The sequence below is a fragment of the Strix aluco genome, chromosome 6 (genome assembly GCF_031877795.1).
Source record: "Strix aluco isolate bStrAlu1 chromosome 6, bStrAlu1.hap1, whole genome shotgun sequence".
Taxonomy (NCBI): Eukaryota; Metazoa; Chordata; class Aves; order Strigiformes; family Strigidae; genus Strix; species Strix aluco.
The window spans coordinates 5,160,986-5,182,647 of record NC_133936.1 but is presented as its reverse complement, the minus strand read 5'-3'; the positions used below and the strand labels follow the sequence as shown (position 1 = coordinate 5,182,647).

Here is a 21,662-nt window from a genome sequence, read left to right as displayed (position 1 = left end):
TTGTTGGTAACAAATCCCATAGGCCAAGATCTTTTGTTAGTGAATGCATGTTCTTGGGTGCAACCTTTCCTAGGAGAGAAGAAGCAGCAATCTAACTCCTCTTGTATACTAAGGACCAGTGCTTTAACTGATGGGAAAGCCTTTATCACTCCAGATGGGATAAATCTATTGATTTTAATTGAACTATGCTGATTTACTCCAACCAAGCACCTGCCTGACTCCCTGCACTTCTCTAAAGAGTGTCCCATTAGGATCTCAAACACGAGCCTTACGACTGCTCATAAATCAGGACGCAGCAACCCCCCACACCTGACACCCCCTTCTTCCCAAACAGAAAAATAGCAAAGCCATCAATAGGGAAGTGACTGTTACAAGGTCACACACAAGTCAGGGGCCAGTCCAGAATCAAAAGTTAGTTCTCCTGGCTCTCACATGTGCACTTTAACCACCAGACCGTGTCTGTCCATGTGTTAAAGATGAACTGCCACAGACTCACTGGTCATTATGTGCTCCGTTGCTTATGCACTTCATTGACTTTTATGACCCTACTGGTCAGCACTCCTCCACCCAGTGGTTACACCATCGCTCCGGTGTCTGTGGGTAATTTCTATGCTACCCAGGTTTACCAAAGGCAAATAAAAGGGAAGCCAAATAATAGGAAAAAAGATCCTAAAATCTGACAGGGACCTCTAGAGCACCAACGGCCATGGAGCCTGTGTGGGGCTGGTTGTGTTTCACAGAGCTTGAAGGGATGCTTTTTTAGGATGACCAGGTGTCCCCATGTGGTAAAAAGCCTGCTGAATTGAGGACATCCTGACAGCACACATGGTGGGCAGACAGCAGTTGAGTGCCCACCATGCAGTAGAAAAGCCCAATGCAACTCCACCCCACAAGACACTGCAGCAGTTTGGTGATGGGCAGAGGGCCTCTTATCTGCCATTTTCCACTTTCCTTGATGTGCCCTGATACATCCTGAATGCAGAAAACAATGGGAACATCATGTCATAGCCACTGCCCATCATGGGGAAACCTGAAGCTTTGAAGGGGATGGGAATTTTGTGGATGCAGTGTACCAGCTTAATGCAGTCAGGAGCTGAATAGCAATGAAAATAATCATTTAGTTCCATGTGTAAATAATTTCATTCTAGTAACAGTTACAATCATAACAATAATGAAAACAATCACAGAGACTCAGAGAAGCGTTAGAAAGATGCCACATTCAATTTACAGAGTTAGTTAAGCTAAGTCTTACATGAAAGAAATATTTTTAATATAGTAATTAGATATTTGTTGGAAAATTCTTGCCTTATTCTTCAAGCAGTTTTGTAGGCCACTGTGGTTATTTTTAGATGTTATTGTGGTTCCGAGTGTTCATAAGAAACATCTCTGTCTACGGGCTTGAAGATGTGCTTGGACTGCTTCAGTGCTGCAGAACCATCAGCAATGCTACAGCTCACAAGTGGAAGAGAGGGCTATGGACACACTCTGCATCCCCTGGGAGCAATAAGGAATTCAGGTCTGGGGCTGCAAAGGTCTTCTTTAGAAATGGAAACTACTAGGCATCTAGTGGGTGTGACTGAAACAAAGCTCCTTGTGTTTTGGGATAATTCAAACAAAAACTTAAACCAAGATAGAATCTCTTTTGGAACTTTATGAACAAGCATGAATAGGCACAAATTCAGCTTTAAAGAAGATGGAGGCATACGTGCCTGGACAGCTTTTCAGCTTGTGAATGTCACAGTTCTGCCAGCGGAATGTGGTGGTTCATACCACCCAAGAGTTGGCTCAGGTATATCAACATCTAAGGTTATGCTTGAAGACACATGCTTAAGTATTTCACCCCTAAAAGTTCATTTACTCCAGAAATTAAAGCTTTGTTTTGAACACTTACAGAGTCATTTTTGTTGATTGCTTTTTTTTAGTAATTCCATTATGACAAATCACAGGACTGTCAAATACACCAGGAACTGAAGATCACAACATGACAAGTAGCAGATGCCCATTTGCAGGGTTTAAATAGCATTCATTCATTCATTTTCCAAATCCTACAACACAAACTACCTACAACTTATCAGTAGCAAGCCTAGACACAAAGCCAGTAAAAACACAGTACTCTACCTTATTCAACCGATTTTAGCCGGGGACTATCACAAGAAATGACAAGTAAAACCTAAGAGGTTTCACACAAGCTGTTTCTGTTTAAGGACAGAAGTTTTAGCTCAAATACAGCATAATTGTGATGTCATTGAACACAGCAAAAGCTGCAGGCAAACACCGCGCTTTCATTGTAATACTACTACTATAGGCATATTTGAAACACTATAGCATCTTCAGACTATAATTATAACCGTTTGTTGTTTCTGTGGTTTCAAAGATAATAGAAGTTGTTATAAAATTTACACAATGTCGATGCGCTGCATACAAAATATAAACTCAGTGTCACAGGCAAAATATTCCCACCAAGAAACCTGCAGACCATCAAGTTATGTTTTAATATTATTGTGAGCAGCAATTAGAAATATAGCACTAGAGGTACAACCCCAAAATCCTTAGACTTAATCAGATAAGCCAAGATAAACTTGCCTGGTTAACAGGGGGACAGTTTCAACAGCTGAAGAAACAGCCAATTCAAAGACCATCTTGGCTTGCGTGGTGTCATCAATATTCCCCATCACGAAAGAAGAAAAAACTCCAACAGAAAAGAGAAATAACAATAGGAAAAAACACATTTAACAGTGCCCAACATGCTTCCCCACCCTCCTTTCAGCCCATCAGAGGTGAGAGTGGTGTGATGGCTCCTCACCCACCGCAGGGAGCTCACAGCTGTGCCTGTCCCACAGGTGTTGCAGATCGGGTTTCAGGGAGGTCCTTCCAGGCCAGGGATCACCCACAGCTGTTGGACAGAAAATGAGGGAGCGGCTCACACGGTTAATTGATAGGTTCGCTCATCTTCACCACCTTGCTGTTCAGCTTCACCCACAGAGGTGCAAAGAGAGACAGATGTGGTATTTGGCAAGCTGTCAAGACACATCTTTCTTTTTAAAAGTAAGGCACACATCACCGGCTGCTCTCAGCCAGGTCCTTCTGTCTGTAACAACACTGCTGTCGGCACTGAAGATGTCCTTTTCAAACATGGTCAAGGAGGAGTGAGTGATATAGGAGGAAAAAAGGAATTTTTTCCAGGTGCTACCCAAAATGGACTCCTGTCCTTTCCACACTACTCTACCGTCAAGGGCCGCCATCAATCCTTGCAGACAGCTCCTCGTGGAGATATTCTTTCACCAGTCATCAGACAGGCCAAATTCACCTTACTGGACTTACCAGCCATGGATCCAGCCATCTTGCCACATGGGGTTCTCACACTGCACCCGTAATATGACACAGGGTCTGGATGCCATCTCCCTGACATCAATCATATGCACAACACATCACAAACAGCAGCATTCCACTTTCAGTTTTACCAGCGGTGTCATTTTTATTGTTTCATCCATCACTCTGCACTATTCACTCCGCAGGCAGTCTCTCCCTCTAAGTATTTCTTGGAGTTTTGGAGCCCGAGGACAGATTTGAAGCTTTGGAAGTATCATAAAGGTTATTCCCATTGACACCCACCGCAATCTTATTGTCTCTCTAGCTAAATAGTAACGGTCACTTGAAAAGTTAATGGTGATGCTGCTATGGTGAGTCTTGTGATGCCTGCACCTCCTGTCAGAAAAACATTCAAAGTGAATCTGAAATCAAAGTAGACAAAGCTAAAGTTCTGCTTATGAACGTCCCACCCAGTAACGGCAGCGTTGTCTCCTTTGATTTCAAATTCACTTTGAAACTCTCCAAACAGGAGGTGCGGCTCAACTGTGGAAGCAGAAGAACGCCACCCATTTGCTTCTCACGTGGCTGGTGCTAACAGGTGGAGGATGCTTAACAAAAACCATAATAAAGCCCCAGTGCCAACAGGAATTATCTACCCACATTATTCTTTCGTGCTTGTGCTTCCCAGCATGGACGTACAGGGCTTTTTGTTATTCCAGAAACCACTGAGTGCAAATGGAGCAGGTCGTTCCAGCTGAACTGGGACTTTCTGCATGAGCTGACATTTTGGAAAGTAGTTTCCTTCTTGGAGCTGAGATGGGATTTTTCTGGCTTTAGCAAAGTGGGAAATTGTCCACAGCCCTTAACTTCCACTTCTAGCATATTTTCACTAAGTAATTTTCAAGCAAAACAGTCCAGAAAATGCTCGGTCAGAGCAACATGTTTTTATAGCCACTTTATTTGAAAGAGCAGAATATTTTTGGTAATGTTGCTGGAATGACAGTTCCTTAATTCTTCAGTACACCATTTGCTGCTTTTGCACACATTTATACCTTTAGATCTAGAGATAAAATAGAGCAGCACTGCACCATGAGTGGTTTGCATCGACAGTCAGGAAGCATGAATAAGCTTACCTTCTCCATAGCAAGGGGGACCCACTAGACCCACTGCAAAGACAAGAAAGGAAATTTTTGGTGGGGACGGAAGCTCTCTTAGCTTCCTTCCTTCACCATGCTACCTCTTTCCTGATGACACTTAGCTCGGAGCTGGGAAGGGCAAAGCTGGCAGACTGGAAGATTGCCTAATGTGCTGTGACTGACATGTAATCGAATATTCAACCACTGGTCCTCATGTCGGCAGTAAAGTGAATATGACACCCTTCAGCTTAGTTGTGATCACGCCTCGTTCTTCTGCAAACAGTTTCATAAAGGTGCAGCCTGGCTTCTTTATGAGACCGATGTGTGAGATGGGAGAGCAGTCACAGAGGTCACCTGCTGCCGGGAATGCGCCGAGGACCTGCGAGGGACTGACCTTTAAATGCCAATCGCGTCCCTGCCGCGCGTCCCTGCGCCTCGCACCGAGGTGGGACTCGCTGCACACTTTGCTTTCACAGCCACCATCGCGCTCAATGACCTGGACGAGCCACCTGTTCGACATCAGATGACTCTTTATCTCTCGTAGCCTTTTTGGATCTGTGAGTGCTGAGAAAAAAAAGACACACACATACACACACACACAAAAAAAAAAAAAAAAAGAACATTTGGGGGTGAGAAACCCCAAGGGAAGGAACTCAGATGTTCGGGTCAGGCCTTAGAAAAGGTATCAATTCTTCTTTCCACTTAGCACAGCCTGCTGCCTGCCCGGGCTCTTTGTCTCTGCCCTCTTCCCAGTGCAGAAAGCATTTCCCTTTTAAATGACATCTGAGCGCTGACATGCTGGAGGCACCCATCCTGCATCATCTCTGGCAGATGGTGCAGCTGGCCACGATTTTCGGGATTGCTTAAATAAAACCGCAGTGCCATATCAAGAAATGTAGAGAAAATGCTCAACAGTGCTTAAGATGTTTAAACATCACAAACTGTCTAAGACTTCAGATTGCTGTACTGCGCATTTTTGGTGATGTAACTATTCTTATCAATGGTAATAGTAAAATCTCCATTACGATTCTTTTTCTTTTCTTTCTGGGAGGCAGAGACAAGTCCTATGATATTCCTGTTCTGACCCAATATCAGATTCTTTCACCTTGCTACATTAGGAATAAGTTTGGACAGTTGTAACAGCAAAACAAGTCGAACGCTTGAGGCTTCTGGAGAAGGGAGCTTCACCGCTGCAAGCTCAGATCCGAGATGCCCTAATGCCATCAAACGAGGAGCTGACCCACTCCTTCCATCTGCAAAGGCAGTAACATCTCCGCATTGCTTTCACAGACATGCAAGCGATTTTAGTGCAAGCAGCAATGTTCAAACCAACATAAATGCTGGCTTTCCTTTTCCCCTATGGTTTTGCTTGCTTTGAGCTAATTAGCCTGATGGCCATTTCCCTGCCCCCTGGAGATGATTGTGTTTAGTGGTATATGTATTTTGGGAAAAAGCCTTTTAAGTGAAAATTGTCATTGTCATATCCAGGGGCCATTTAGCTCTTTCTAGCTCTACAATAAGTCTTCAGCTTTTCTACCAGTGATTAAACTTAGATGTGATATTGGAAAATAGCAACATTAGGAAACTTTAAGTCACAACTGCTGAAATCTGGGGTTGTGGAAGTGAGAAAAGGGATTTAATATTCAACTTAGTGGGACTTCTTTGAAAGTTTAAGCCCTGATAGATCCCAAAGTATATGAGACAACGTTGTAGTATTTATGAAGTTACCACTAGAGAGCCATCACCTGTAGGTGTCAAAGGAGACCCCTCACATGTGCACTACAGTAAAGCTACTGAATCCAGCGATAACTGGGAATCTGCCTAAAACTTACTGCCTCCTGCAGCAAGGGAGGCACATGGGAGGAAGCCAATGCTCCTGAAAAAAATGAAGGTGCCTTGATTTTGTTCTTCAAACCCTGCTCAGTATTATCTTGCCTCAGGAAAGTATGCCTGTCATGCCAAAGCAGAGTAGCTTGCAAAGATATTCAGAAGGCTCAATATGAAGTTAATGCCTGAGAAGCTGAGATGAATTCCTGTATAGTTGCAGGTAGGTAGCTATTTATTCACTGGGCATATTGACTGGCAAATAGACATTTCAGAGCACCATCACCCAGGATCTCACCCATCACCCAGAATATCACCTCAGCATCCTCCTCTCATTGCCTCCCCCTCAGATTCAGTGGGAAAGCAGCAGGAAAAGGGCACACAGCCCACTCCAGAGCTCCTCATACATCTTTCCACGAAGGTGATGCTGCAGCATGGGCAGCTGGCCGTCTTCCACGGGGACCAGAGCACCGCTTCCACCGCGCTCAGGCACCTCCGGCCGCAGATGTCGGCTTTTATTGCTCAGGTCTCCCATATCACTGGGCCACCTGTACAACATATTTAACATACAGCAGTTATTCTGTTGCAGTTTGCACTGAAATAATCTTGGCAGGAAATGGTAGTTAAACCCGAGCATAATTTTTTACACTGTGTGTAATGTAAAATCACCTCTTTGGATAAGTAATATACTCTCATTGCCTTCTTAATGGAATATAGTATTTCTTGTCACCATCAGAAATTGATATTTAAGGTCTGAATGTCTCCATCCCAGGTCCAGATTGCAATTCCTGAAAAAACAGGGAACTTTTACAAACTCTGGATTTTAGATGTGGGATACTGTTGGACCCTTCTCAAATGCTGAGATGGTGAAACGCAGCTCCATCACAGAGTTAGGTTTGAATGGAGGCCTCAGATTCAAACACAGATCCAGGATTTGGATGTGCTTTTTGGATTTAATCCCATTCCTAGCCATATCCATTTGATGTAGCAGAGCAGGCTATCACACTGGTTAAAAAAAACACTTGGAGCATCTATTGCTTTTTTTTTTTTTTTTAAAGTTAATTTAAAATTTTCTTCTCCCAAACTTAGAGAGAGGTGACAGAGGTGACATGACTCTGAACATTACAAGAACATAATTTTCCTCTGCTGCTGTTCAAGGGATACAGTATTTTTTTCCCTCTGTTTGCTTTAAAAATTAGGTTGCTAATGATAATGTTCCTCTCATAGATGATCTTGTACTTTTTAATGATACCCATAGTTTTCCTCCACATAAATGACTAAATCCTCACAGAAATCTCTGTCTTGATTAGCACTCCTGCTAGTAAAATTTCACATACTAAATCAGTACCAGCTGTAGCAAGAAAGAATGAAAAAGGCAAGTGTAAATGTTCCATATGCCCTACAAAATTGGCATCTGTGTCAGTAACCCTGTGTTTTTTTAAACAATTGTATACATACATTCTCAGAAGTGTTTTGCTCACAGGATTCTGCAAGCAAAATTTCCTCTGTTGGTACATCACTGAAATGTCACATCTAAAAAAACCCCAGCAAGTAGTTTTTCTTCTTCTCCTTCCTACACCCAACCCTGACGTGCAATTAAATGAGTTACCTCGAGTTTACTGCACCTTTATTTTGACGTCTGCTCTCCGTAACCTGACACTGGAGCACTTCTGCAAAGCTGCTTCACATTTAGCGCTTGGTTATTAGTAACACTACCAAAAGCCAAAGCTACTACGGCACTGTAATTATTTCCAAGCTGAATTCAGAAATAAGGACTCGAGTTCCAACTCGGCTGCTGGGGAATGCTGCGCTGGGAAGCTTTCCTACGAGCCAACATCTCGTCTTTCGCGTGACTCATGAATGATGATGCAGGAGGGAGCACGTCCCGGGGACAGCCCAGAGCTCTGACCCAGAATGGTCAGTGACTCAGCTTCATCATGCAAAATCACGATTTGGGTACAGAGTAGGCGATAGTTATAGCCTCTTGGACCGTCCTTGCGGTAGTAAACTGGCTGAGCACCACCTGCTCCATCATTTTGCTGTATAACAGAAGAAAACCCGGAATACGACACAATAAATATGCACACAATGCAACTTAAAAGTAACCAACTATGTCCTCACTGAAAACACTTTTAAGTCAATTTATGCCTATCCTGCAACTGGAATTTGATCAGTATGGCAAAATGGACTTTCAAAGTTAAACAAACATTAACTAGCACTCCAAATGGGTAGCAAATGCCGCAGCCTTCTGTGGAAAGATGATACGGAGCCAGACTGTCCGCTGGTGTAAGTCAACCTAACTTCACTGGACTTCGGTGGAGCTGTGCTGATCAACACCAGCTGACTGTCTGATCTACTGGAAACCCAAAAACCAGCCATCATGTTTCCCTGACATGGGATGATATAAAGTAAATAGGAAGAACTGAGAACCAGTTAAGGGTATCAATCAGATGTTTCTGGGAATAATAAAATATTTATCTCATTTTCAAAAGTCAGAAAGACCCTCCCTCCTCACACTCTTGGCCATGACAAAGTGGTGACACTCGTTATGTTTTTTTCCAGTGCAATATGGAGTGTATATTTGCACATCATGTCATGCCTGTCCATGGTAATCAGAAGCCATTATTTCCAAAAGCTCAAAATTCCCTCCTGGACTCTGGTATGCCAAGTTTTAGTTCACAGTGATTTCTTTTCTTTTTTTTTTTTTTTTTTCATGGTTGATTTATAATTGCTGCAAACAGAAGTTTACAATGGAAATGCTGACAAAACCATAACTACAGTGTCACATTAACACTACTATTGCTGCCTCTCTGTCAGACTTTCCTTTAACCCTATGAGCCAAGACTCGTATCGAGTATCAACAAAAGCCCAGAATACACAGGGCATAGTAGACAGAGTAGAGAACTGGAGACAAGACTCCTGGAATAAAATCCTTGCCTCAGTGAAATCAAAGGGATTTTATCCCTGGTGTCTAGTCTCGCTTCTGCCAGACACTTGCTGTGTAATTTGGACAAATTTATCCTCTGCAAAATGGACAGGAAAATATGTTCTGCACTTACCTTACAAGTGTTGCAGCATGATTAGCAAATCATGCTATTAAAGGAAGCAGAGGAAGGCTAAGGATAAATATAAATGCTACCTACAAATTATTTACAAAAAAAAAAAAAAAAGGCAAATATTATTCTAGGCATCCTCTATGCATGGGAGGCGGTAGGATCTTTATAGCTCTGCCCTCATGTATTTACACAGAGACATCAATATAACATCTCTCTGCAACACCCTCATTATTTGGGTCTTGTCTCATGTTTGTGATTTTCAATTTTATTCCTGGCTTAGGTCTCATTCTTGACATTTTTATGTAGGTTTTGTATGCAATAATATACATACATTAGATGGTGTTGAAACCATCAACCCAAGTTACTATTTTTAGTGCAGTGCAGAGGATGGGACAGAGACATAAGTGACAATTAAAGAGAATATATTCAGAGCTGTCATCAGCAAATATTTTTTTCTCTTGCCAGGAATCCTAAGGGTGTAGAAGGGCCTCCTAGGCAAAGTTTTTAAGGCAAAACACTCGGGTCATTCAAAGAAAACAACTAAATGACATCACCAGGAGGCTGGGCTGCTGAAAGGTTCCTGATCACCAAGTTTGCGAGAAAACTCTTATTTGCTCCCTCAAATTGCTGATCGGCCTCTTTGCTTCTGTACTACCCATGCACAGAGCCTGCAGATGTATATAATTTACAGAGCTTTCCTCATCAAGGGGATTAGGCAGCCCTCTTTCAATATGTATAAGAAGTACAAACACACACTTACCCACTATGTTTTACGCCTGCCTGCAACAAACAGCTGAACAGATTGTGATGAAATTCAGACATTGACAATCTGACAAAAAACTTCTTTTTTGCCTTAAAATCTGGCTTCCAGAAGTTTTGCAAATCTAAATATTTTATTTGAATACTGCGAGGCCCCCTATCTTATGGAAAGCCTATGAAGAAAACATGTAGATGTATGTAGTTAAGGAGAAAAAAAAAAAAAAAGCAGAGACACATACACAAAACGCATATATTTGGTGCATCCTGCCAATTTTCACAATGACTCGGGTCCGTTTTCTCTCCCTGGCTCCTGAGACTGTAACTAGACTCCTCTAATAAGCACTTTTTGCCCACCAGTGTGTCAACGGTGCTTTAACAGTAGTTTCAGTGTCAAATTGCCCTTTCCTCAGCAGGGATTGTTAAGCCTTTCTGTATTATACTTCCAAGACTCTCACGAGCTGGAGTTGGGAGATATAATATTTTCTTTGAAGTTTGCATTTCACAACACACTGGGATGCAAACAAGCTCCAGTTTCTCAGTAGTCAAACAATTCTGGCACACAGGGACTAGGACTAAATATTGTACCAAATTTTCTAATTACGTCTTTGTGATATTTACTACACGATGTTAGGTGAAAGCAGATTCTAATCAATATAAACCCCCTTGTCTAAACAGGACATCTGGGCTTTGAAATATCCTGTTTGTTGTCTCAAAATTACCCCGTAGCAAGCCACCATAACAATATAATATCTTAGTCATGGAAAACTTTGGAGTATTTCTGATAAACTTATCATAAACAGATGAGTGCTTTCTCTCTTACAGTATTAAGGTGATGTAAAAAGTGAAGATAAAAGTCAGCTGTATGCATAAAATCATAGAGACTTATGCCAACAAAATGCTATGTTTACAAGTTTAAAAGCTCAAAAGTCTGAAAAGGCAAAAATTGGGATTCTTAAAGTAACACTAACTCAGCCACATGGCACATCCTGGCACGCACATTTAGCAAAATAAACATTAGCATATTCATATACACATTTCTAGAGCAACGTATTTTTAATGTGGCCAAACTAATTCAACAATGGGAATCTCAACTTTTCTCATTTTATGGCCAGATTCTCAGCTGGCAGAGATATATTATTTCAACAAACCGACATCATCTACAGCAGTTAAGCAGCAGAATCGCTTGCTTCTGAGCAGGCAAGTGCCAGATTCGGATGCACTTACAACGACAAGTCTCTTTTTCTGACTTTAATATCAATATTCATAAAACAAGACAGACAGATGTGATTAAGAATCAGCTCCTTAACCAGAAGCCTGAGTTTCCAGTACAAAAACATTCAGGAGAGTCACATTTTCGCCTTATTTTCTCACGTAAGAGACTCGGAAGGAATCCAGCCTCCCTGGTACAAGGATTTTACAGCACAAGACATGGACAGTTGTAACTCTTTGGAGCTAAAATTTGGATGATGCTGGTTTTTACTGACTGTCTCGGCTTTATCTGGCAATTCCTTGATTTGTTCTTCCAACAACGACAAACCACACCAGAGGGGAGCATCCCCCTGCTTGCCAGGCGCATGGCATGTCAGCGCAGGATCCGTTTCTGCATTCAGACCTTCCCACAGAGAAAGTTTTCTGTGCTGAGGACATTCTCTATGGATAACGAGGTGGATCTGGGATCCCAAAGCAGCTGCCTTTGCAAAGCTGGCTTATTCCATCACCCCCGAATTGCCCTCGGTGGAGAGGATCTCTGGATGGCTCTGGGCCAACAACACTTCCAGCCTTCTGCCGTTCCAACATGCCCACGGGGCGGGTGCCCTTCCATCATGCTGGGGCTCGCCAGCCTGGGATAAGGGGATCTAAAAATGACACAAAGCCCCCTTTGCCCCACCTTAAAATGACCTGTGCTAAATCCAGCTTGGCTGGGGCTGAGGATCAAGGCCCTTAGACACGCTTAACTTAATGCTGCAGGTAGGAATATAACTCCCCCTCATCAGCCGCTGTTTATTTTTATTTTTCAAGTGCCCAAGGTCCTTCCTGGTCAGGACTGCAGCCCCCCTGAGCAACACATTCTATAAATATGGAAAAGCCTCAAAAATTCTCAGTTTAAGAAAAGGATATATGAGGAGTAGGCAGTGAGATGCAATTGCCTGCAAATTGTTTGTATATACTATGTGCAAATACTTCGTTGTTTGGTTGGTTTTGTTTTGCTTCTTTTTTCAAAGGATCTTGATCATCACCCAGCTGGACTTGGAGGCATCCGGAGTGAGTTGGTTAATTGTTAACAGGCTTCATAAAGACACACGGGGAATTAAGCCTCAGATCACCTCTTTTCCCCTTTGCAAGTCACAAAAAAACCTCCAGAATAGCTTAGCTATCTGTACCATTTCAAACAGTAAATGTTGCCGTTTCAGAGTTAGATATGGAAGGGAAAAAAAAAAAAAGAAAACTGGAAAGCACTTCACACCTTCAAGATCTCTAGCCTGCTAACAAACTGGATAGATATTGGCAAGGAGGTTCAAAAGTTAGTAGGGGCGACAGACAGAAGAACAGACAGTGCAATTGCTTCATTTCCATAAGCGATCATGCCAAAAAAATCAGATTTGATTAATAATTAAAAAACAAACAAACAAAAAATCCCATTATCTTGAGAATCAGGAATAAGTCTGGCTGGAAAGTTCAGAAAGCCCTAGACGTATAAAAACAAAGGGTTATAGGGCAAATTCTGACTTTGAGGCTTTGTTATAGGCCTTCCACGTGAATCAGATGGCTAAGGCAGAGCCTGCCCCATCTGGAGGGGAGATGCTTTGGCATAGTGGGGGGCAACCCGCCTCCCCCCCCGCCCCGGGATCCCTGTCCAGGAGTGCCCAGGCCACAGGGTGGGAATAGCCATCCGAGAGCCCAGGGCCAATTACCCAGTAACACCCCTGAGCTCTGAAGATCTAAAGATCCCCTGAATAATCCTATTCAGGGAGAAGAATTATAACCATGAAGGGCAAAAACGGGGGAAATGGGATCCTTCCTCAGGCCCCTGGCAGACATGGAGAGGACAATGGGGAAATAAGAGCTAGCACGAAAGTTTCCTCAAGTATGTCCTCAGCCACCTCGGTTTCAGATGAGAATTTCCAGAGGCAGGAACTAAAAGAATATTATGATTTTCTTTGGGGGATTAATTACTTTGCTGCTTGTTACCTTTTGTTAGAGGCGTGACACCCCATAACCTTGTTGCACAAGGCACCAGATGTCCGTTTAGATATCAGTTTTGAAAGAAAAATGTTTGTTTTCCCACTTGAGCCCACAAATTATTTTTTTTCCGCTAAAAAATTTTAAGGCAAGCAGACACCAAAACGTGCTACAAATGATACAGACGGGTGCTGAGTGCTTTGGATGAAAATAAATAAATAAAGGCAGTCCTGCCTCACATTCACATTTGCTGGAGACGCGTATCCCCTTACAAATAAAAAAAGTATTAAGAACATGTTATGAAAAATAACAAAGAATAGCAGAGAAATCAGAAAGTGAGTGGCACTTCAGATGGAGTTTAGCAAATTAAGTCATTGACCTGAAGAGGAGATTAATACCAAACAAGGTGCCCCTTCTTCTGAAGTAATGAATATTCTTCAAACAGCAAGGGAGCACTGACTGCTGTTTGATGCTGATGACATTGAAAATTTAGGAGAACAGAAATTCCATCATTTTTCATTTGTATGCAAATGCGCCTGTTCCAGAAATTAACCCCTGAACCCCATGTCAGTTTTCATCTGGAGGAATTCTCTTTGCTAGCATCACACAGCGCAGCCTTGCTGCTATCCTGGGGTCACTGGGGCTTCCCCACACAGAACAACACAAAACCCTAAAACAAAACAACAACAACAACAACAACAACAAAAAAGGGAAGAAAATAGGGTGGGGGAAATTGGCCAAATCATGGCAGGCTTTGTTTACCCCCATTAATGGAGTATAAAGGAGCAATAGAGGCAAAAACACGTTGTAAAATGCACATCTCTAATGCATGGCTCTGGGTCCTGGCATAATTGTAATGCAAAATGCAGCCGTACCTCTTTAGGCAGAGCAGAGGCCACTAATCACTTCCACTGGTGTTAAGGTGAACCCTGGGCCAATATACAAACCATATTACTCTTCCTTTCAGCCAGGGCTTCGACTGTTAAAAAGTTCCTTTGTCACTTAGCACCTTAGACAAATGCTACTATCTGCATGTGAAGGGGAAAGAGATGATGGAGGTTTTTTAATTGATGTGGATTTAATTATGCTAATTTAGACAGCTGTAAAGCCTTTTCAGTATAGCTGCATAATGGGACCAGCAAATACAGGTGTCCTTCACTGCAGGCGCTTAATGTTTAACCTTAGTCGTTTTGTAAGGAAGGGAAAATGCAAAGTAATGGTTAACCAGCAGAAAGCTCCATTTCTTGAGGACCGAAAGAGGACACTTCACTTTGATTCTTGTACAATCCCTTTCAGGGCTGCAGAAATCCACACAGGCTGAGCAGAGCACAAATAATTTTCATTGCAGTGATGCCCGCTCTGATGGGTGAGGCTGAGGCCAAAACAAGAGGATTTGGGTCTGCCCAGGCTTCAACATCCTGTACAGAGTGCCCTTCACTTAATTTAGGCCATCACCAAACAAATGCTTAATTTAAGACAGCCTTTTTGTCTTCCTTCTGCAGTCCTTTCTTGTCATCTTTTGTAATCCTTTGTATCCAACCACCTACAGCATCAGCAATGATTAAAATTAATAAGCAAGATATCTTCTTAGGGTGTTTCCTTGGTGTCTTACTCAGACCCCTCTGGCTGCTATGTCTCTACCCTTCCCAATATCCCTCATTCCACATCCTATGTCCTTTCTCTAGGCTGGAGCTGACACCCCCAGTGACCATCTGAAGATCCATTTCCCGGGGGTCTGGGTTTGGCCAGTTCAGCTCCCCACTGGTGACACTGGTGCTGCTTGAAGGGAAGAGTGTAAATGCTTGGCCAAAGGTGAGGAAGGGATAACTGTGCTTTTTTAATACAGGATGAATCATAGCCCAAAGGTGCCTGCTTCGCTTCGGTGGCCAAAGGCAGCCTCGGGGACTAGATGCCTTGTGTTCAGATGCCTACATGTCACCTCAAAGTTCTCCTGTTCAGTAGCACTGCCTTATTTTAATGACCACTAAATAGCTATTGTTTTGGGTTTTTTTAAATGGTGTTTATTAAACACCTGTCAGCATATGACCAAAAGCTTTTGCATACAAGTTCTGGTAGAGATCACTGAAGCAATTTCAGGCATTATTGAGCCGAAAACATCACCCATCACCAATGCAGCAAGCACAGTCAGCTCATAAAATCAGACTTTGGGTTGTGCATTCCTCCCAGAACATCTCTTTTTTAAGGAGTGCTGCCAAACCGGTGAATACACTGAAAATATGCACTACACCATCAGATGGAGTTGATTTGTGTAAGGCAGGAGAGAGAAGATTAAATCCAGGTGTACAAAGCTATCTGCTGCTACATCTTCTTTAGGTCTCCCAGAGGCAGCAAGAGCAGACATAACGGGAAAAGTGCTTTCCCCTCACGCAACGCGGTGTGCAGTCCCTCTCCGTGATGGGAGCTGCTCTGCATATCTATGTCTGTCTCCATTGTGGTGGCACCTGGATGCTGCACTATCTCTAAAAGCGCAAGAAATAGCAGTAAAAATACGCTTTTATCTCATTCTACATTAAGGTTATATGAGTTGCCCAAGGTCATTGAGAGCACGGATGGGAATTCAGGTTTTGCTTTTTATTCCACTGTTTGATCCTCCAGCATCAAATTGCATCCCCCTCTTTCCCCACCTTTTCATCCCTGTCTTCAATTTCACCTTCTGAACTCCAGGCACCAGCTATGGTGATCCTCTCCATTTTGCCAAGAGTTCCTGTTCTGGGAAATGTCAACACCGGGCACCAAGGGGTTAGTAAAGTACTGTACTTCAACCAAATTAACCAGCTTCCAAGTCTGCAAATTCTGCTGCCTAGATACAGACAATTCTCCCCAAACACTAAGTCCCCTTGTCCCCCCAGCTCCTCCTCAGGAACAGCCAACTGCAAAGCACTAGATAGCTACTATATTCATATGCATATATTATAAGCATTAGCTTGTCAAGCTTGCCGGTGACAGCATCAGTCATACTTCACTTCATCCCCCTCCTGTGGTCCAAAGCTGGATTCAACACCCATGGGCCCATGCCGGGCTTGCACGGCAGCTGAAGGGCCACATGCCAGTTAATCTGGAAGATATCCTTTCCAACAACAGCACCTGACTTCCTGGACAGCTTCCCCCAAAGTCTCCTCGGTTGTTCTAGCAGCTGGGACACGGACAACGCACTTGGGGTTGGGTCAAGTTTTCCTCTTGGCTGCTTTGAGCTCTTTGATGCCATTTTCCTTGACTCACCCTTGATTACGGTGAATGGACCCTATTACATTTTCAAATAACCTGATATCCATAAGAAAAGCTTTGGGGTAGGTTTTATTTCAAGTGTTATCCATTCTTACATTTGCCTGATGCAGAAATGTAAGAATTGGTCCTAGAGCCAACCAAATCCTGGTGCTTAGCCCAGCAGTATATCGAATTTCTTTTGCATATCCAGAATTAAAATGCACAGCCTTTTTAATAGGGACAGCCAACATACAACATACCAATGTAAGCACTCTGCTCTGTATTTTAACAGATTTTAGGAATTTGTGGGAATTCTCTCTTAACGTTGGAGAGTAAAAGATCTGAAGAAATGCTCTTGCAAAAAAAAATACAAATGGGCGCTTTGATAACTATAAAGTTGCTTTCTTGGACCAAGAGCCCACGTTAGGAACCAAATAAAATATTTAAAGGCAAAAATCTTGCAAAGTTTCCCCCTGTGAAAGGGAAAATATGGTCTATGCTCTACCAGACCTTCCTTTTGCAAAATCTGTTTAGGAGTTGCCACAAAACAAACAGTATTCAACAAAGAGCTTGACATTTTTTGTTAAAGTTGCATTTATATATATTTCTAGGAACGGTTGGTTTGATTTTTCTTTAAATCCAGGTGTCAGGTTGCATTCAGACCACATATAAATATAATTTTACTCTCACATAATGCTTTTGTATCTGGTGTAATTCCATTTACTGCAGCGGTGTTACCTTTCAGTTACCCTAATGGGAACAAGAAGAGAATTATGCCAATAAAAAAAGCTGCTTACAGAAAGAAATACAGAAAGAAAGAACACAGAAATAAATACTTCCTCTGGCTCATTTAATATATTTGTTTGTCCAAATTGTAACAGAGATATTTATTTCAAGAATATTGTTTGATCAGCAAGAGTAAACACTGATATATCTTAAACTCCAACAAGCAGTTTTTACAATTCATCAAACGACACCTAACTAAGATTAAATTTAGTTGGTCAACTAAAAGAAACAAGAAAAGGTTTCAGGTCATATAATTATACCCTTCTGTTTCCCAACTTTCTTAGAAATCTCTATCTAAAAATAATTCCAGCATCCGGATGCCTTGAACAATTGGCTTATTTTAAAACACATAAAAACTCTTATTCCGTCCTTAGCCATTTTAAGGTCTTGGTGCTGGCACGCAGTAATAGTGCTTAGCACTACTATATACCTCTTTCCACCTTCAAAGCACTTTACAAACATTAGCTAATTAATCCTCACAACACCCCTGTGAGGTATGTAGGTAAGTATTGTCATCCAATTAGGTAAGTATTAAGCACTGTTATCCCAGCAGATAAGTATTAAGGTCTCCCATTTTACTGGGGATCCTGAGGACAACAGGTTAAGTTACTTACCAAAGGTCACAGGGGGAGTTGGTAGAATAAAATTTGGAATGCTCTGGTTTCTTGCTGGCTATTCCAGCATCCGGGCAGCATCCGGTGCTGCTCCCTCAACAAAGGCACCCATCGCCTTCCACATGGAAATTAGGGCTTTCTCTACCCTTCCAAGACAAAGAGTAATGAGTACAACATAGTGGAAAAGATGTGCCCATGAAGCACAGCCTCCCCTCTTTGAGGTGGGCAAAGATGACATGGTCTAGAAAATTTCTCAGGAATTTTATTAAGAATAAAGGTCTTGGACTGGAGCATTGTCCTGGGAGTGCACATGGCCACACATTCAAACACATTGTCAGACCTCATCAATCAAAACCTCCTTCTTCCCCTCCCAATTTACCTTTCTTTCCACTGTCTTGTAAAGATGGAGTCTTACATCCAGTTCACAAATACATAAACCTACTGATCATGGTTTGCATCTTCTTAACATAAAAAAGTCCAATTGGAAGCCCCAGCCCAGAGGCTTCCAGGTTTTTAGGGAAGCTTGAATCCACGAATAAACCTGATGGGACAAATCCCTTTTCAGACAATCTAGAGAACAGGACTATCCCGGCACATTTTGGGTTTTAATCTAGTCCCAACAGATGTCAAGCTGGTGAAATAATATCATCCGTCCCCCAGAGACAATGCCAGTGTGTGCATCTGCTTTCAATTTCACTTCCCTGCTAGAGAAAAAGTGAAAGCTCCTACTGCAACTCCACTTGGAGCTGTGTTTGCAAGTTAAAAGAGTCTTGACTTGGATTCCTATGGCTTTTGTGAAGTTATTGAATTCTAGACCAGTGTAAGAAGGCCCCAAAAAGCAAAACTCACCCCAAGTGAGCCCGTTACAAGCCGCAATCCCAGGTGGGGCACATTGCAGGCTCTGGCCAAGGACTCATCATTTGCTGATACCTGGTGGACAGTCATGACTGTCCTCTGTTCAGCAATTTGACACATGGCTAGTGGCAATGTCATCCTGGGGTCAGCAGCTCTTCTTCTGAATGTGAGGGATCGGCACAGCGATGCTCCAGCTCTAGCTGGAGGAAAATCCCAAGTGTAAAGAAAAAAAGACCTCGACTAGATTTCAACTGAGCTGATTTATGTTTTCAAGTGGAAGGCGGTTTTAGCTGAAGTAAACTACACAGTTTTTAGATCATTCAAAATTCATGGCAGTTTGATCCCACAGGACGTCAAACAAACACAAATGATTTGCCAGGAATCCCTACAAATTGAAAAAAACCAAACCTTGTACTGTTCCAGCAAAAGTCTTAAACCAGTTCTAAAGAAGAAAAGAAAAGGATGAAAATAGAGAATTTTTATTTTACTCATTTACACAAAAACATCTCCAATGCAACACACATCCAGATCAAATGGACACATAGAAGCAGCCCAAACGTCTTGAAACTCAAAAAACCTCCAACCCACAAACCAAAAACAAATAAACAAATGGACATATGAGTCATGAAAAAAGAAGGTAGATTTAGATTCTGTTGCATTCTTTGGAGTGGTTTTATTTTAACATTGGACTGAAATAAAAAAAAAAAAAATCTGAGAAAACTAACACAAAATGCAGGTAATAGACGTATCATGTGTGTTACAGTCATGAGAAAGAAAACAGGCAACCAAAACTGTGACAAGAATGTGCCTAGTTATTATATTATTTCAAGCTTGGTCTGCCAGCATTTTTTTCTTTTTTTTTTTTTTTTTTATGTACTGGTCATCAGTGTCTGCCAAAAGACTTTTCATGAATTTGTGCGATCCCATTTCCCAAAAACAGAGGAAATGATGTTTCTCCACAACCACAAGACTCAGCTGTAGGTTTTACACCACAATTTCTGGCTATAAACTAAGACAGTGATATGCCATCCCCCTGCCTAAATAACGAAGACCAAGTGAGTAGTGAAATTTCAGTTGGGTTATGCAAAATGAAAGGATTAAAAAATGAAAAGAGCATTCACTTCATGTTGCTCCTTTAAAACATTATCACATAGCTCCTTTTTTTCCTAACCTGACCTTTTTTTCCCAACGGTTTGTCTATAACTTAATATAACTAATTCTTTTGAAATAATGTTCACAGTTAGCATAATTGGTGTTATATAGTTCTAATGTACATTACAGAATATTCTGTCACTAGACACTAAATTGAAATTTTAAAGAAAATGATAGAAATAGCTGTAAGGGAAAAAGTACCCTTTTAAATCTAATTTGCTATGCACCGCAGTAGGGTAATGGATGCAATGAAAGTTCCTTTATTGAGTTCCCATGTCCAAAAGGTATTTAGGTAGCAAAGGATGTTAAGCAGACCCCCTGTGCTCCTCCTTTAAGTAAAGATAGCAGGAAATAAGGTATATAGGTTTGTGTCCTCCTGATTTTTATTTCCTCAGGAGTACAACTTATGCAAAGGGCACCTTAGGCTACTTGGAGGATCACAAAGGGTGCCCTCGACCCCCTCGCTGTCTGCATGAATAGAAGCATCTAAAGGATGGCTGAAGCCATACAGCGAGTTAAATCCTTCAGGTGGGTCTTTTCAAATTCCAATAGTGAGGAGTTACTGGAGAATTGGTAAGGATTTCACTAGGCCCCAGCAGGTTTGAGATCAAAAGCCCTGGTTAAATAAAAGCCTGTTGGGAAATCTTAAAACCTCTTTGTAATGTAACTTAAAAAAGTTAATACAAAGAGCCCTTAGACTGAAGCCTGTAACAGCATGAACAAAGAGTATATCAAAACTGATTCCATTAAGGGAAGGCAGACAAATAAATTCATTTAATTTAAAGAGAAATCAGATATATTACTCTGCTAAAAACTAAAAAGCATACCAGGAAAAAACAGATTTTACAATGCACACACACACAGAGCTGTGAATAATAGAAATAGATATATATAAAATCTATTTATAAATATCTCTCAGAACAGAGAACGGAACATTATATATACATGTATATGTTTAAGTATCAATTTATCCAATATGTGAATGTGTGTGTGTGTATAATTCTAATATATACATATTTTTATCATTTATGAGGCTTCACACTGGGCTTTCAAATCTGCAGTTAGATATATCTATATATGTATCCAGAAAAACACAGCTGAAAGAGCCCCTACATTCAAACTGACACAAGAATTTTTCAACCCAATTAATTAAAAAAGATGGGTGCTCATCAGTCAGCTGGCACAGGTTTTTTTCTCCATCATATTGCCAAAGTGTCACAGTGTTAGTTGTGCAGCATGTTTAAAACAGAAAATCTGGGACTAGGATTTAGATATCATTTGTTAGCTGACCTCTTTCTGAGCAGCTCTTATACTTTTAACTCGTTGGGGGTCCTGCACCAAAGGTGGCATGGCAGGGGGAGAGGAAGGGAGAGATATAGAATTGGACAGAATTATTTAGGTTGGAAAAAACCTTTAAGATCATCCTCTTGGTGACGTGCTTGAAGGTCTCATGTTGGATGTCAGTGGCACACGTGCTGGGGGGGGTCGTGCACCCTTTGCACAAAGCAAGCTGTCTCGTGAGCGTCCTACGTGCCTGGGATGGCTGTGTCGCTGCAGCACGGTCCTTGGGTCAGGGGGACCACGACTGGGGGTCCCTCACTTCACTGCAGGGCTGGGTCACTTGGGTGCAGGATGCTCTGGACCCCTTGGGTGGGAGGAGAGTGATGTCCTCTTGCCCCATGGCTCACTCTCTCCACAATGAAAAGTCACCAATAATTTTGCTCCCTCTACCCTCCCAGAAAGGAAAAGGGGGGGGGGGGGGGGGG

At 42.0% G+C, this 21,662-nt stretch overlaps 1 protein-coding gene across 2 annotated transcripts in view; it reads right to left on the bottom strand.

Moving 5' to 3' along the window:
* Positions 1 to 5,647: 5,647 nt before the first annotated feature.
* The window catches only part of GTDC1 (glycosyltransferase like domain containing 1), a 213,391-nt gene continuing 197,376 nt past the window's right edge, over positions 5,648 to 21,662 (bottom strand). Inside the window, exons 12-13 of one of the 2 annotated variants that reach the window (XR_012623743.1) lie at positions 6,587 to 6,817; positions 5,648 to 5,698 (exon numbers count right to left, since the gene is read on the bottom strand). The gene's annotated coding sequence lies outside the window, so the exon portion shown is untranslated. Of the gene's footprint in view, positions 5,699 to 6,517; positions 6,818 to 21,662 lie in introns of those variants that run through there. The other variant, XR_012623742.1, reaches the window with a different exon arrangement.